This window comes from Nicotiana sylvestris, chromosome 9 (assembly GCF_000393655.2).
Source record: "Nicotiana sylvestris chromosome 9, ASM39365v2, whole genome shotgun sequence".
NCBI lineage: Eukaryota > Viridiplantae > Streptophyta > Magnoliopsida > Solanales > Solanaceae > Nicotiana > Nicotiana sylvestris.
In genome coordinates this window covers 64722926-64741036 of record NC_091065.1, presented here as the reverse complement: position 1 = coordinate 64741036, position 18111 = coordinate 64722926, and positions in this window count along the sequence as shown.

Here is an 18111-nt window from a genome sequence, read left to right as displayed (position 1 = left end):
TCGGCCCACCCGGGACGTGGATGGCGGGCGCAAGTTGAGTTATGCCTCATCCCCGGCGGTTGATGCGGATCTATCACAGGCGCAGGTATGTTTGTATTACTTTAAAATTTCACTTTGTTTTTTTCCTTAATGAGCTGCCATTAATTAATTTTTAACTTTCTTATGAAGGCATCGTCCCAGCCCATCTTTGAGGCCACTACATGCTTTGATGAGGACACCACTGATGCGTATATTCAGGAGGTCGACGAGACCACAGTGGGAATATATTTTTTGACTTAACACGTACAATACAAATATACTTTGTCACATGCTAAGTTTAGTACTTGTTTTGTAGGTTGCTGACGGCCCGACGGCCTATTCTTCCGATCCTGCCAGTTGTGGTGTCGATGCTGCTGCACATTCTCACATAAAGAGGCGGCTTGATGATGATGATCCAGATAGTGTACCCGGGCGAAAGGGGATGCGACTCAGGCCAGCAGCAGCACTGAAGCACACAGGCTGCGGGACTCACTGATTTACTTAGGTTTTTAGTTTGTGTAAATAGTGCATTATGTATATAATGATAACAATTATCGTTTAACAGCATTTATATTTTAATTGCATTTGAACAACAGTTTTACTTAAACAGTACACAAGAAACACAAACATTGCAAAACGTAGTACTATACTAGAACTAAAACCATCACTGCACAAAGGATAGCAGTACACAGAAAAACAAACAATAGAACTAAATCCATCACTGCACAAAGGATAACTAAAACCAGCTTTTTTCACATGGTTTTCTTCTTTTTCAGAACGACAAGACAACTCCATAAAATGTAGTACTATACTACGCTTTATGTGTTAAATTTTTCTGCAATAAACCAGCTTTTTCACATGGTTTTCATCTTTTTCAGAACGACAAGACAACTCCATAAAACGTAGTACTATACAACGCTTTATGTGTTAAATTTTTCTGCGATAAACCAGCTTTTTCACATGGTTTTCATCTTTTTCAGAACGACAAGACAACTCCATAAAACGTAGTACTATACTACGCTTTATGTATTTTGTCTCGCCTATAAATAACGGCATCATTATAGTTATTTTGTGTGCTCAAAAATTAGTAAAAGCAAATATTTCATTAAAAGTAAGGTTTTTTTTTTACTAAAAGCAAATATTTCATCAAATGGCTCAACCTCTTCGTGCACCAAAGTGCAACTGTGGAAAAGAATGCTCGATGCAAAATTATTGGGACGATGGTGAAGTTGGACGCCGCTACTGGTGTTGTATGAACCAGTTATACAAGGTTTCCGGCGAACCTATTTGTGATTTTCAGGAATGGGTTGATAAACCATGTTATCAGGAATGCTACAGAGAACAACTGCAGTTTCTTCATAATATGTGTTTATGCCATCGGGAAACACAAAGAGAAAGCGATAGAATTATTGTAGAAATGAGGGCGAAACTGAAGAAGGTGGGAGAAGAAAAATGGAAAGCACAATGGAATTGTGAAGTACAAAAGGAACGAAAAGAAAAATATAAACGGGAACTTGCGGAGGTGAAGGCGAAACTGAAAGAGGTAGAAGAAGAAAAAGAACGAATCGAAGAACGATTTAAGTGGTTGGAGCGGAGAATAAATGGTAACCGGGACTAAATATTTGCTTGTATGTGTTTAGTGTATTTTTCATATTTCATGTATTTTTATTATGTTGGCCTGTTATATTTGTGTTTGTGTTGTAGTATTGCTTTATTTTAATTGAAGTGCAAGTTAAGTTTAAGTGCTTGTGTTGCGCATATGAAACTATCAAACCACGCTTTACATATTACATTTCCTACAATTAAACAGCTTTTTCTTCACTCATTTCAAATTGTGGAACATAATTTTATTTGATATATATTGCAACATACACAAGTAAAAACATGTATTACAAAAAACAATACCAAAATAAAAGACTAGGGGTATCCTTGATAGTTGGGTACATTCGACGAACTTGCACCAGGAGCCGGATTACCACCGCCACGCACACCACCTGAAGGACATTTACGACGGTCGTGTCCTGTTTGCGAGCATATGCCACATTTACGCGCATAAACGGTGTCACCAACATCCATTTGGTTCCGTATACGCGTTCTCTTTTGCACTTGCAGCTTGCGCAAATAGTCCTTGTTACATACCATCTTAAAAGGTTCCGGCGCCCAATAATGCTCAACACCTAATGGCTGCAACTTCCCACTATACGTGTCTATGTATGCAGCAACACTATATTGCCTATCAATATAGTTTGTTTCCCCATATCCAACTTGTTGAAAGCACTTCAACGCATGTGCGCACGACATGTGGTAGATGGTCCATTTCCCACATGAACATAACCTTCTATTTTCATTCACCGTCTGTAGATTATTCCCACGGTGTCCGTGGATAGCGGTCTTAACTTCAAAAACACCCCGTTCATGATCGTACTGAAGAAATGAATGCCACTGTGCTCGCCTGCTGGACCTTTCAAATCTTTTCATGGGTATTGGCATAAATTGAACACCCCTGTCCATCAATGCTGATGTAGTTGCATGCCTTTCAACAAACCTCTCCGCACTCTGTTTGAATGTCATGCGGACTATGGTAGTGACAGGCAGTCCACAGGCAGACTTCAACAAGCCGTTGAATGACTCCGACACGTTTGTAGTGAGGGCTCCCCATCATTTGCCGCCATCAGCATGCAATGTCCACATGTGAAGCTCATGCCCCATCAACCAAGTATAGGCTCGTGGTTCTAACTGCCGGATCGCTTCCATGCGCCTCGTGAATTTGCACTGCTGGTGCTCAGTTGCAGCCAGCCACATTAAGTCATGCAATGCCTTGTCAGGATATTTCTTCTGGAAATTGGCCTTCAGGTGACGCACACAGTAACGGTGGTATGCATATGGTTCCTGCCATTCAGGCAAGTGACGTACAGAACTTAAAATACCACCATGCCGATCAGATATTAGACAAATACCTGAACGTTGTTTGACAACGTGCTGCTTCAAGTGGTTCAAAAAAAGCGTCCATGTCTCTTCACTTTCGTTGGCACATATGGCAAAAGCTAGTGGAAATATTTGCCCGTTGGCATCTACTGCAACTGCAATCAAAAGCTTAATATCATACTTTCCATAGACATGAGTACCGTCTATGGAAATAACAGGACGACAATGCACAAAACCATCAATTGCTGGTTTAAATGACCAGAACACATAGTTGAAAATATATTCGGGTCTGTCCGGACTCCGCTCACGCCTCCATTCAACAATAGTCCTGGGGTTAAAGTGTCGCAGTGCGGCCATGTACCTGGGCAGATTTGAAAAAGACTTATACCAGTCGCCATAAATAAGTTCAAAGGCACGTTTGCGACCGAGATATGCCTTTCTTTTGGTTATAGTATAACCATACTCCTGGTGGACGACTGTAATACACTCTTTAATCTTGAACCTAATGGACACTTCCAAATATGGAATCAAGACAAGAGAAATCAAGTCCACATCCAAGTTGAAGTGATTCTCATTGTATGTGTCCATTTCACATCTGTGCTCGCTAATAAATTTACCCACTTTCCACAAACCTGATTTTTTCTTGGTGGCACGCAACATCCAGTGACAACCCATAAAGTCTCTACGGCATACAACCTTGTATTTCTCCCTAGTTGATTCACTTACCGTCATCTCACAACACTCTCTTATACTGTAGATTTTTATAGCCCTAATTAGGTGAGCTTTATCGGGAAAATACATGCCCTTTATCAGAACAGCTGGTCTAGACTCATCCCACATCGCTGACCGAAATTCATCATCATCCCTTGTGAGGGCATCCACGTTCGGCATGCTTGGCAAATTATCAAGGTAGGGAATATTCTGCTCATGAAATGGCACGTGGGACTCGTACACTCTTGGTCTAGTTGGAGGTGGAGGAACATGCTCCCTAGTCAACTCAGTTCAACATTCACTTCCTCCTCCTCATCACCCTCATCATGGAAGGGTGTGTCATCCCCAGACTCATCCGCATTGTTGTCATAATCACTATCATCTTCCTGACTCTGCGCATCTGCCAAATCACGAGTAAATACGTTGTCTATGGGCAATTGTGTGAGGTCGGGAGCTTCAAGAAGCTCATTTTCACTGCACATAAAGAACAAAATGATAAGTTACCCAACTAGATAAATACTTTAGATATAGCTATATCACTTTACTTACAAGTCATATTATCTTGACGTTTCATGATGGATATTTTCTTGTTGGTGATGACTCCCAGATGGACCACCATGGTCCAATACTCCAGAACTACGCATATTCCAACTAGGGGCAGGGTCATAACTTGTAAAATTCATATCCGGACGGTACCCCCTATGAAAAATATGAGTGTTAATACAAATCCAATTAAAACATAAATTAAACATCGCTAAAGCGTAGTAAAATTGAAGTTTACCAGTCGTCTTGTTGATTATCTAAAGTCAAAAAATTATTTTGTGGCTGCTCATTCGCCGGTGGTGACAAGTTTAAATCAAGGCAAGCTCTTTCATCACCAATCTGTCCGGCAAAAACTGCTCCAGAATAACCACCCGATGATTGGGGGTTATCCCAACTATGCACGCCCTCATTATTGGGAACGTCTTCCACCTTGACGTACATTTCCAATAATTTTATTACAATAAATTCCCTATATTCAGCCGGAATCAGCAAAAAATCTCTAAGAGTTTCATCATCCTCGATGTTAAACTCAGAATAATAAGCAAACTCCTGCGGAGTCACTGAATACGGAAATCTACCGATTATTTTAAGGTTAACCGAACGCCTCCTCTCATTCATATTTTACGTAACAACGATACCAATTTATCGTACTCCATAGTAAGCGGCAATTTAACATGACATTGTGGAGGTGAGCTATACCTCACATAGTTATTCTCCAACACAACCTCACCTCCCCAATATAGTGAAACCCTTATTTTTGCCATTTCAGACATTGTAAAAAAATAATTGATAAGAAAAAGAGAGAAATATGAACGTAAGTTTGAAATAAAGTATTGAATGAATTTTTATAAAATTGAAACGCCTTTAAATAAGGCAAGTCCGACGTTGGGGTGTAGAATTTTTCTATGTAAAATGCAGTACAATACTACGTTTTATGTATTGAATTATTGTTATGTCAGTTCATTATTGGTGGGGGCAAAAACCAGAGTACAACGCAATTATTTAATGTAAAACGCATTATTATACTGCGTTTTACAAATATATCTTAGTAAAACGCAGTATAGTACTGCGATTTACAAAAAAAAAAAAATCCGTTAAAGTAATTCGCAGTATAATACTGCGTTTTACTTATTTATGTAACTTATTTTTTAAATAGTACAAAAATGTTTTTTGTCCAAAAAATGATTAAAAAGGTTTTGGACTCGTGTTTTACCCCCTCCATCGGTACTTGAATATTGCCATGTGCCCTTTTGGTTCTCGGGTTTTTGCCACAACTTTTTTCTTCAACTTTTCTGTTTGTTGATTCCAACCTACTAACCTCTCCTAATTTATGACGTGAGAAAAAGAAAACCGAAAAAATGCAATCGAGCCATGAATCAGCTTGGTGCGTGTCCGCTTCAATAGATAGAAAAAAATAACCTAATAATCACACCGTTTCAATTTATTTGAATTTGGGTACGAAATTTAAGAAAAAATAAAAACTTTTTGAATTTGTGGTCCTAAACAAGTCAAAAGGAGGTCCAGAATATTTGTGTGATTATAAAAGATTCTCTTTAAGGGTAGAATTGAAAGTTTAAGCTAATTTGTTTCCAAATTTAGAAAGAGAACATTCTTTTTTGAACAGATAAAAAAAATTAGATTCACAACTGAAACCGAAGAAGTTGTATTTTTTATTTTTGCGGACATTTCTCTGCTTTCATGTCACAAGAGTCATTGTTAGAGGATCTAGTTGGAACTTATCAAGTACAATGGCGAGGCAGCATATACACTCCGACACGTGAATTCATAGTTTTTTAGTTTCTCGGCACGTGCGTTGTACGTGTATGCAGAGTCATGTAATACATAGTTTTATAAATAATATCGATATTATTAGAATAAAGCTTTGCGTAAATAAAACATGAAGAATAAAATACCAGTTTATATAAATAATCAATATGAATTATCGTGTAGTGAGTTGTTTGTCGAGGTCAAGATAATTTGATATTGTTTATTTTACAACTGTAAAAAAAATCAATTTTTGATTAGATATATGTAATTTTATTCTTATTTACTTTTATAAGGTACATATATTAAATAAAGTGTATTCACCTAATATGCAACATTTTTGACTTATTAATAGATACATAATTTTGCTAACTCTACTTCGATTATTGAGATGACAAAGCAAAAATACTACTATAAATTTGATAGTTCAAGATAAACTCTTTACTTTCTGTTATGATTAACATTTTTCTTTGAAATAAATAATAATTTTAAACAATCTTAATAAATTTAACATTTTGCACTGACAGTACCTATTATTATTTTAGTTAGTATATTAAAATAATTCTAAATAGTAAAAGTGGAAGTACATATTACTTATTATTTGACCGAATAATTCAACTAAGTTGTAAGAAAAATATAAAATAAATTTACATATGCAATATTAAATCTACGAGGAAAAGAATAATAATTTTCAAGAAAGTTCATTCCAAATAAACACCAAACTTAAAAGTTCATTCCAAACAAACACCAAACTTTCTAAACATATAATTAAACTAAACTAAAGAGTAACTCATTTACCAAAAAAAACTTCCCTATGTAGTCGTTCAGTAATTAACAAACACATCATCCATAGGATATTCTTTTCAAAAATACGGATGATATGTATTAAATAAAAAAAAAATTAAAAACTTGAAAAGAGAAAGAGATAATAGTATACTCAGACGAATAACTTTGTGCAACACCAAAGATTTAGTACTGTCAAAGAAAAAAATAGGCTTAAACTCATTATATTCTCCAAATTTTATAAAGAATTGACTACCACAATATAGTTCACATAGACCGCTAAAACACATTTACATAAGATACCAGCAGGTATCTCAATTTGTCTCGTAAATAATCTCAATTTATTATGAATATATAATTATATGTTTAGCGAAATCACCAAACTCAGATTATTCACATTTTCTGTCGTCAAGCATAATGTATAGCGTAAAAATATATTATGTTTATTACAAGAAGACCTCAATATTCACAATTATAAAACTTTTAATTTGTCTAAACTTAAATATCATTTCATGATCTCAAAAATATTTTAAACTATGAATACTATAATAACCTCAGTTATTCCTAATTATAATGTGTATGCATGACACTAAATATTATGAGATTGTGACCACCTATCATTACATTTAATATACATATTGAATTTTGTAAATTACAAAGAATAATCGGCTAAACAATAAGTTGAATAAAGAAAGTATAACCCGATTTTCGTTATCGTCAAACCATTCTTATCTCTCAAATTTTTCTTTTTGGTTTCTCACTTGTTGTTCAGTATTCGCATTGGAGCCCGATTATATCTAGATTCGCGCTGCGTAGGGCCCCATTCGAGGAAAATCGCTCCCTACCAAAGATTTTTTCATACTCAGGACTCGATTTGTGACAATTGTTTGAGCCCGGAAAATAATGTCATTTTGCACATCTAATCTAGTGCCTGCTTTCATAAATTTTTGAACACACCAAATAAAGGAAACAAACGACTACATTTATAGATCATTTTGGCAAATTTAGTATCTACACTTCCAATTCTATGTTGGAAAGTAAAATACAAAAGTATTAGAACTGACTTTTGATACTTCTTCGAGATATTTGTTTCATTTTTTTTCTCCAAATCCCTTGGCCCTTGCTTTCGTGGAGTCTTTATGACACTTGATAAATTGTAAACATAAGAAGTTTTAATCATTAGTAAGTATGTTTTACTTAGTAGAAGTGATTTTAATCTTTGATTTTTGGGGAAGTGAAATCATAAAATTGCTTATAAGTTATGGTTGTTGATAACTTAAATAAGTTCCAAAGTTGTTGTAACCAATTCTATAAATATATTTGTAAGTGTTCTTTTTAGAATGAAGAGACTAACCAAAAGGTATCATTTTCTAAAAGACACCATTTCTAAATGGTCATAAACGATTCCCTCATTGTTTAGTTAGCTGTTTTGCCGAAATTATTTAATATTTCATTTAGTATATGTATGCGGTGTAATCGGGGGATCTATTTCCCGCCATTAAAGTACATTCGAAAAGTCATGGCAGCATCTCGAGGCTGTGCGATCACGATCGAGCTTCCTCTCTCGAGGATCGTCCACGAACCAGCAGAGATTCCGAGGATAAGGAAGTCGCCAGCGACCCGATGAAGGTTTCGAGGACGGGGGATTCTCTAGGCAGGCGGCTAGACTCAGCAAACCCTAGTACCTTGCCTAGCCGTCCCATCCCCATATCTTTACATTTAATGCACTTTGTACCATACCGCATTCCCTCGCCTATATAAGGGGAACCCCTACCACTTTGTAATGGGCTGATGTTACTATATTTCTCCACAAATGCAATAATATCTCTCTCTCTTTTCTTTCTAACTTGCTTGTTCACACTGGCCCGAGGCCACTTTAATATCTATCGTTCTCTTACTTGTTCTTCACTATATTGCTCAATATCGGTCGTAAAGAGCCTTGCTTAATCGTATCCTTAATTGTTATCCCATTCCCGGCTGCCCCCGATAGCTCGAGCTCGACTCGAATCTCGACCCCGAGGTCCCCATCGACCGATTCTGCATCTGGGCAATAGGCCCCTTCGGTTTGATTACTGCCTCATTTTAGCTTGCACTTCATCGTTAAACTTCACGTTCTTAGCATCATCTGCTCTAACAACTAGCTCGAGAATAGATCACGTATTTTTAGAATCCCATTTACAAATTTAATTGTTGTTACCATTTTTATGGTAAACAGTTTGGCGCCCACCGTGGGGCTAAAAATAATAGTGATTATTTTCTTGCTGGTTTCATTGCACAAACGCACATTATCTTTCACACTTTTTCTTGTCCAAGATCTTTTGATTCAGGTCGAAATGTCTGGCTCGGTAAACAGAGTCGAGAACGACAACCTCGTAAACCACAGAGGGAACGGCGTGGTTGTCCCGGCCGCTGGAGCACCCCTACAGAATCCTGATATCATGCCCGGACCGATCCTAGCGGACGCGGATTCGCAGGACGCGCAACAAGCCGACGAAACTTCCCACGCCGACAGGAGCATATGGCATGACAACCGACATGAAGCTCATAGAATCCCGGCCCAGGAAGAATAGGGAGTTAGTCTTCATGTTATTTTTGAAATGTTGCAGGCACAACAGTTGGCCATTGCTCAGCTGCAAAGCCATCCGAAGACTCCCAGTACAGCAACACTAGAGATAGCTCCCCCTGCCGAGCAAGTACTCGAAAGGTCAGGCAACAACGGATTAACGGCTGACCCTGCCATAGAGAAGATGCTCGAGGACCTTTCCAGAAGGATCGAATAAGGTGAGAAAATGATTGCGGCCAACGATAAAAAGGTCGAGACCTACAACTCTAGAGTGGATCAGATCCCGGGAGCATCCTCGGTCCTAAAAGGTTTGGATTCGAAAAATTTCATATAGAGGCCATTCCCCGAGGAAGCGGCCCCAAAGCCTATTCCTAAAAAGTTCAGAATACCGAAACTCCCTAAGTACGACGGTACTGCCGACCTCAACGAACACGTTACTGCTTATACCTACGCAGTAAAAGGTAACGATATAAAGAACGACGAGATCGAGTCCGTCTAAAGAAATTCGGAGAAACGCTTTCGAAGGGGCCATGATGTGGTATCACAACTTAGCTCCCAACTCCATAGATTCATTCGCCATGTCAATGGACTCCTTCGTAAGAGCGCACGCTAGCACCATCAAGGTAGCAACAAGGCAGTTCGACGTGTTCAAGATTAAGCAAAAGGAGAACGAGATGCTGCAAGAGTTCGTGTCTCGCTTCCAGATGGAATGGATGGAGCTGACATCGGTCTTTGATGACTGGGCAGTGCAAGCCTTCAGCCAAGGCCTGAACGAACGAAGTTCGGTGGCCTCGAAGCAGCTGAAGCAAAACCTGATCGAATATCCGGTCGTGACCTGATCGGACGTCCACAACCGGTATCAGTCAAAGATTAGGGCCGAGGACGACCAGTTGGGAGCCCCTTCGGGCTCAGTGTACCCAAAAAGACTCCCGGTAAAAGAATCGAAATCAAACAAAAAAAGATACAAGTCGTACCTCGAATACAGAAGGAACGCCCCGAGGCACAACTTAACTCGCAATGATCGGAGGGTAGATCGAGGACAGGACCCTCGAGGGTTCGTCAATAGAACCAGGTTTGATCGAAGCATAGCGCCAACAAACGTGCCCCACTTATCGGGATACAACTTCAGCATCGATATGCCAGACATTGTGTTCGCCATTAGCAAGATCGGAGACGCCAGGTGGCCCAGACCGTTGCATTCAGATCCTTCCCACAGAAATTACAATTTGATTTGTGAGTTTCACAACTCGCGCGGGCACCAAACCGAAAATTGCAGGCAAATCCGAGAGGAAGTGGCCCAATTGCTTGACAATGGGCACCTTCGGGAACTTCTCAGCAGTCGCGCTAGAAATTAATCGCGAGAAGGAGAGATGGCAAAGGGAAACAAAGCAGACAAGCATCAACACGTCATGCACACGATCTTTTGATGATCGCCCCGAATACGTTCAAATAAATAACCATTTAACAACCGCTGAATTGGCGCCAGAACTCGAGAAGCGTCGTCGCCACCGAGGTATAAGCGCCCCTCCCTCTTCCCATCTTCTACTTCACGATTACCCTTGTGCAGGACAATAACCAAGATAATCGGGACGATACCCCAGCTCGAAGATTCCGAGGCTTCAGAACGTCTGTTGCACTCTTTTTCTTTGATTAGATTTTTTATCTCGAAACAGGTTTTCTACTGGCAGAGGTTTTTAATGAGGCAGCGCCAATGCACTTCCTAAGAAGGATCCAACAAGCCTACGAGATTTTCTCTACAACTGGCTCCCACACCGAAAAATGACGAACGAGACCCCAACGGGGAATAATGCAACAGACCGAACGGTCCAAGGAGCCGCGCCCGCAACAACAAAACGGCATGTATTTATAGCGTATATCTATGCCAAGCAATAAAGAATATCTTTCGGCATCTTATACTTCAGAAAGGGGAATTTTAACACGCTCGTGGCAAATGCCTCTCCGCCGAATGCATCCCCAGATACTCGGAGACTTAACATCAGCAATTCAACACCCGCACGATCCTAGGGTCGGAACACCGGGCTCATGAAGCCCCCACAAGGCAACTCCGAGCTCACGAGAAGCGGTCTTCAATCTTAAACAAACTCGATGACTCGTAGACTGCCATTAATTGCCATACGCTAGAAAACCCAAAACTGTAAGACCCCTAGCGGGCAGCCTCGGTGTAACCAGATCTATTCTACATTACACAAACTGTAAGACCTCAACAGGCATGACAAACTGTAAGGCCTCAACAGGCATGACAAACTGTAAGACCTCAACATGCATGAAAATCCCAAAGTTTAGGCTATACGTCGCATTTGTAAGAATCCCTAAAGGGCATACCCTCAGTGTAGATGCCTAAACTATCACTCGGGATTAAAAATGGCTACAGCCAAACACATATGACTACGGTCAAAACGGCTGATACAGCCAAAATAACGTGACTCAGGGACACCCGATCGTCGCTAAACAAAATCGTAGGCCACTACTTCGAATATACTTCGGAAAGAACCGGTTAAAACAGGCTTCCCTTAACAAGCAACAATGAGCTCCGACCATGTCGGCTCCAAATCGTAAGAGCGTCGATCTACTCGACCTATGAGCTATGAACCTTCTAATGTGCTCAAAATATCGTCGACAATGACTTGAAATCGAGGTTCTTCTAAAATCGACGACGGGTCAGGCAAAAATATCTCAAAAGACCTTAACGAGTAGAAAATAAAGCCTACAAAAAATCCCACAAGTAAAAACAGCGTAAGAACCATTGTTGCCAGCTAAGCAAGCCTCCGGGCCACATATTAAAAGGTCTTAACGAGTGGAAAACAAAGCCTACAAAAAATCCCACAAGCAAAAACAACGTAAAAACCATTGTCGCCAGCTAAGCAAGCCTCTAGGCCACATATTAAAAGGTCTCTACGACCAAACAGCGTAAGAGCCATTGTCGCCAGCTAAAAAATTGACAACTTGAGGATTAAAATGAGCTCGAATCATAACCCGATTTGGAGACCGGATCCAAAATAGTTAACTATGCAAGCCTCTGGGCCACATATTGAAAGGTCTCAATGACCGAAACATCGTAAGAGGCACTATCGCCAGTCTAAAAACCAAAGGTACTTGAGGGTCAATTAAAGCTCAAGTCGCAACGCGACTCGGAGACTGGGCCCGAAATAGCTAAACCGCAGTATACCTAAGGGCACGACATAAATGCTATCATCGCCAACCCAAACAAACGCAAAACTCGAGGGTATATTAAGCTCGAGTCGGATCCCGACTCGGAGACTGAACCTGAAGACGGTTAAAGCATGCAAGCCTAAGGGCAAATCCGGGATCGAATCGACCCAATTGAAACTCCAACGAGCAGAAATACAGAAGATACAAGTTGCGGGTTCCCCCTCATATTGCTACGTATTGATGACGAAGCGCAATCTCAGCCTGCGTCATATAATGAAAGCTATATATACGCAACAAAGAAGGCAGGGAATATTCGTTCCCCTTTTTCTCGGCAACTATGGTTCGGCGGTCTCCTCCTCATCGTTCTCAGCATCGGACATCAGGAACTTGGCATCGAACTTCTCTCTTTGTCTTGTTCGATCTCCCCCTAAAGATCAAAGCCTCTGGCGTAAATCTCCTCGAGGATTTCCCTCCGGGATCTGCACCTCTCGTATTCCCTGCTATTGTTTGCACGATCGAGGGTCTTCTTCAACTCAGCCTTAGCAGCGACAACACTCCTTGAATAAGCCGCCATTTTCTGCCCCGCCCTGGTGTTATTCATTTCAACCTCGACCCGAACATTCATTACCTTGGTTTTCGCCCTTGACAGCTCGGATGAGAGTCCCGCGATCATTTTTGCCCGAGAAGAATCATTCGCACATGCGGCTCGAATTTGCGCCTCAAGAACGGATGCCACGGCCTGAGCCCTCTCTTTGGCCTCGGAATGGGCACTAACATGCACTTGTAGCTTAGTGAATTCACATTTGGCTTTGCCAACCTCGCCCCAGAGTTATTCCAGCTCATCCTCCTTATCCTTCAACTGAAACGGCAACACGTCAAAGATGACAGAACAAAAAAGGGAACACAAGCTAGTGCGAAATGCAGAATACTTGTTTCTCCAAGAGGGCCTCCCGGGCACGGCTTCGGTCCACCTCACGCCGCAAAGAAACGAGCTCGCTTTCCTTTGCCGCACAGAGAAGTTTGAGGGATTTTTCCCTATCTCGAGCCTCCCGCAACGGGGCCTCACAACGAAGCAGTTCGGCTTTGAGCCTATCAAAAGCCTGAGAAAGAAATTCAGGTGAATAAAAAGAAAAGAAAGGAGCGCAGGGCCAGAACATCCTTACCGCGGCCGAAACTCACCATAAGGCCAAAACGCTGAGCCTTGTCAAAGGCCAAAGCAATGTCGATGGTGCACCAATCCCGAAAACTTGTTGGCCGACCGAATCGCTTCCCCTTAACCGCTATGGAGAAGGCACCTTACCACAAGCCTTCTCGCACCCCGAAGCACCTTTCCTTTTACCGGCGCTCCTTGATCCCGAGGCCAGCAATCTCTCCTCTTCCCTCGGGGAACCCAGTCTCGCCTCGAATGAACTCTCGGCACATATGGCAGATGAATCAGCAAAAAGGAAGTTGTCCCTAAAAAGGGGGGGGGACGCCAGGAACCTACCATGATGCTTCGCCTCCCATCTCCCTTTTGAAAGATATCGCCACCGGTGCCTATCGTAAGTCCAGCAAGCTGCCAGCCTACGAGACCATTCGGCTAAATCAAGGACCTCGCCGGACAACCAATGAGTTGCTATAAACAAAGAACAGGAAGACATCGTTATGGGGCCAACCTCATATGAAGAAAAATATAGTTCGAAGAGAGCGCTTATGTGTGGAGTTCCATTTCTCAAGAAACGGTAAAAATTCTCTAGGGATAATGTCGGTCGTCCGAATTCGAACGAACTGACTCATCCATCCACGGTCCTTATCCTCCTCACTGCCGATCGTAGGGTCTTGGGTGGACCTACGCTGAAGATCAATCAGGCCCTGATAACGCAATGACCAGTACAACCTTATGAGGTGACTGAGGGTAAATTCTATCCCGGCCTTGTCAGCAAAATATCTCATCGACTGCACTATCCTCCAAAGAAAGGGATGAACCTGTGCCAATGTTACTTGATATCTTCTACAAAAATCAAGCACGACCCAGTCCGGGGAACCCGGTGCAAGAACATGGATATACACGCTCAAGAATCCCTCAACATATGTCATGACACTCTCCTTAAGGGAAGGTACTTGCAGAATCACGCCTTCCCCCCATCCACATTCTCTCCTAATCATCTCAAGGTTCTCCTCCTTCATCGATGAAATAATCCTCGATACATGCTCTCGATGTAACATTGGGAGGCTTCCCCGGTGTGATGACCCTCTTTGAGGCAGGGCACCCCAGGCCTCGCTCTCCCGGTATTAGGGGCGAGCCGCTGGCGCCAACCAAAGATGGAACACAGGAGGGACTCCCCTTCATCCGAGGATCAGGTGTCGAAGTAGCGGCCATGACTACGACAGAACAAGGAGAAGAAGAGGAAGATCCAGGAAAAAAACTTTCTGAAGCAAAGGAGCGGAAGGACTCGCACAAAGCGCCAGGCTCAATAGAGGAGATAGGCTTATCAAAGACTGCAAAATCGCCGCTTGAAGGGCGGGTAAACAAATATATAGGGGCTAAGCGAAAACTGCTCATTTGCCCAAGAAGGCCAATTAATTCTGGCCGCGTTAACGTCACATTCTTCTTGGGGAGTGCACTGGCATAATCATTCCAAGCTCCCACATAACTCATAAAACCAAGAGACCTCGGGAGATCCCCGACGTCGTAAATATCGGTTCAGAGGAGCTACCAATTCAACCTCGGTACATGGCTAGTCTTGGGGGCCCCGGTCCGTCCTATGAAAAGGCTCAAAAGGGCCGATACTAGATCATAAAACAAAAACAAAAAAGAGAGAAAGCAACAAGAAGGGCTGACAAAATAAAAGTTCCTTTCATTGACAAAAAGGAAAAATGTCTTTACATTATTCGTTTCCCAGGAGGGGGAACACATGAAGCAAAAAAGAAGGCATATAAAAAGGGCTCAGAGACTACTCCTTGCCACTATCGTCTTCACCCCTATCAGGGGCAATCAAGAGCGCTAGTCTTCCCTCCGCCACACGAGCCTACTCCAGGTCGGCAAACAGATCGAATCCTCTGGCCTCGAGTTCTTCCAGGATCTCCCTCTTCGCCTCCGCTTTGGCATGTTCGACAGCTCGGATCAGTTTCTGCTCGGCCGCCAGGGATATGTCATGAACCATTGTATGCGATGTGGCCACATCCTCCTTATAAGTGGAAACATCTCATTCTGCCTCAGACTTAGCCATGGACAAAGTAACAATCTCCCTGCGAGTGTCCAAGAGAAGATCTCGGGATGTCGCCAATTCCTCGGCCACAATCTCATTTCGCTCTTTCAGCCCGGAGATCTCCGTTTCCAACTGACTAATCCGCGAGCTACTCTGCTCGACCTACAATGAAGGGCAAGTCGATGAATATATGAATCCAGAACATGTGTGAATACGGAGTAAAAGGGCGGGTATGAGCAAGACAGAGTACCTGATCAGCAAGAGCGGCCTTCTTTCAGAGCGCCGCCTCCAAAGAGGTTCGAAGCTCCCCCATACTCTTTATCTCCCTGGGCACCACGAGCCTCCGAGTCCTGTAGCTTCAAAGTGATGTTATTACGCTCCTTCTCGTGGCAAAAAAGTTCCCCACAAAGTCGAAGAATGGCATGATCATACATCTCTTTACACTGAGGCATAATGAGAAAATTAAGAAAGACGGCGAATAATGCCTGAGAACGAAAAAAAACGCACAAGGAAAAGCTGTCACCTATTGCATGGACTTCTCCGCCGCTTTAATGGCGCCAGAGATGTCGAGATCAGCCCTGTCGATTACGCCATCAAAATATTGGCAATGAAGTCTCCCCCTCTGAGAGGAGTCCCAACTGTGGCATCGATCATCCTTTCAGTATCCCTTAGTTCTCCTGATGAGACCGGAAAGTTTGGAATGAAATCGTTTGGGTCGCCGATTTCTCCAAATAGCAACCCATGTTCCTGTAAGGCCCCAAAATACGATCCCTCAAGACCAACGATCCTCCTAGCAGAAGCTACACCGAATCTGGTCATACGATTCGAAGCTACATCAGAGTCCTCTTCGAGGACCCCCGACTCATTAGCCTTGCCGGAGCCAGCTGTTCCAAACTCAGCAGCCTCCGATCGGGGCGCCTGTAAATCTCTCACGCTAGATCTTGTTCTCCTCCTCAACGAACTTCCATCATCATCCTCCCCCTCGACATCGGGGTTCAACCCGAATGTTGGGGCAACAGTTTCATCAGGACGAGCAGTGAATGCCCTGCTTTTCCTTTTCTTGTTCGTATCAGGCTCCAAGGCCTCCACTTCACCGTCAGAGGGCGGCCTCATCTGCATATTCTCACCGAGACCTGCACCAGCACAAAATCGTGATACATTTTTGCTAAGGGCTCGAAAGAAAACACAAAATGCGAAGCGCAGACGGCGAAGGAACCTCACCATGATTCTTGGCCACCCAATGCTCCTTAGCCAGGACGGTCCAAGACCGAACATGGTATGGGAACTTCTCGTCCAAGTGCCTGATCCATCCCAGCAAATCTGGGACCACCTCCGGATGCCAGTAGCGGCTGCAAAAAGCACGAAGAGGTTATCATGATGAATGAAAGAGTAATCGAGAAGCGGTTAAAGGGAAATTCGCTTACGTCGAGCATTCCACTACTCCGGAAAGGGCATCCTCTGAGCCGGGATGATGTCTGAGGTGCTCACCCAAACAAACCTGCTCATCCATCCCCAGTCCTTCCCCTCATTGACACTCGTGAAAAAAGATTTTTTGGACCGGTGACGGAGCTTGATTAAGCCTTAATACAGCTGAGGGAGGTACAATCTGATCAAATGGCTAAGGGTAAAAACCTCACTTTTAACCCCTTCGGTGAAACGCCTAAGCATTAACACGATCCTCTAAAAGGATGGATAGATCTGACCGAGGGTCACCTGATATCCGGCGCAGAAGTCAAGGATAACTGGGTCGATTTCCAAGGGAGGAGATTCAACAGATTTATCAGGGCCCAAGGTGAATGGGTAAGTATATATGTAAAGAAATCCAGCCTTGAAGTCGGTAATGTTGTCGTTGGGGCCGGGAATCTCTACCTCTACTGCCTTGCTCCATCGGCAGTCCTCCTTTACTTTGCTAACATCGGTCACGACGCTAACATATCGAGATACGTGCTAACATCGACCCGGCATAGATGAGGGAGTCTCAATGTCGAAATCCTTCGACGTGTCAATATCATGAGGAGTCTATTACTCTAAAATGGGAACCGACATGTTTTCTCCCTCAGGTAATCGGGATGACAACGTGGTATCATTCCGTCGGGGGACTGTCCTAGAAGTCTTAGCCATGAAAAATGGTAAAACCTTTCTGTGAAAAGAGGGAAGGATGTCAAATAGCAAAATTCTGATTCGCGAGCTTGAAGGAAGGGTGAAGATAAAAATATCTAGCAACCGGTGCATTTATAGGAATCACTGGGGAAGCAGAAAAGATGAGCCTAGGGCAGTTCGTGGGTTTCTCTGTTACCGCATTTGACGGTGGCCTTGCACGGTTCTCTAGGGCATGGCATTCAATGCTCTTAGATGTTTTGATGTTATGGCAATAATGAGCTCGAGATGATGGTTCAATATCGTTTCCTACTACTTCGTTCTAGGAAACGCGGAGACTATCTGTAT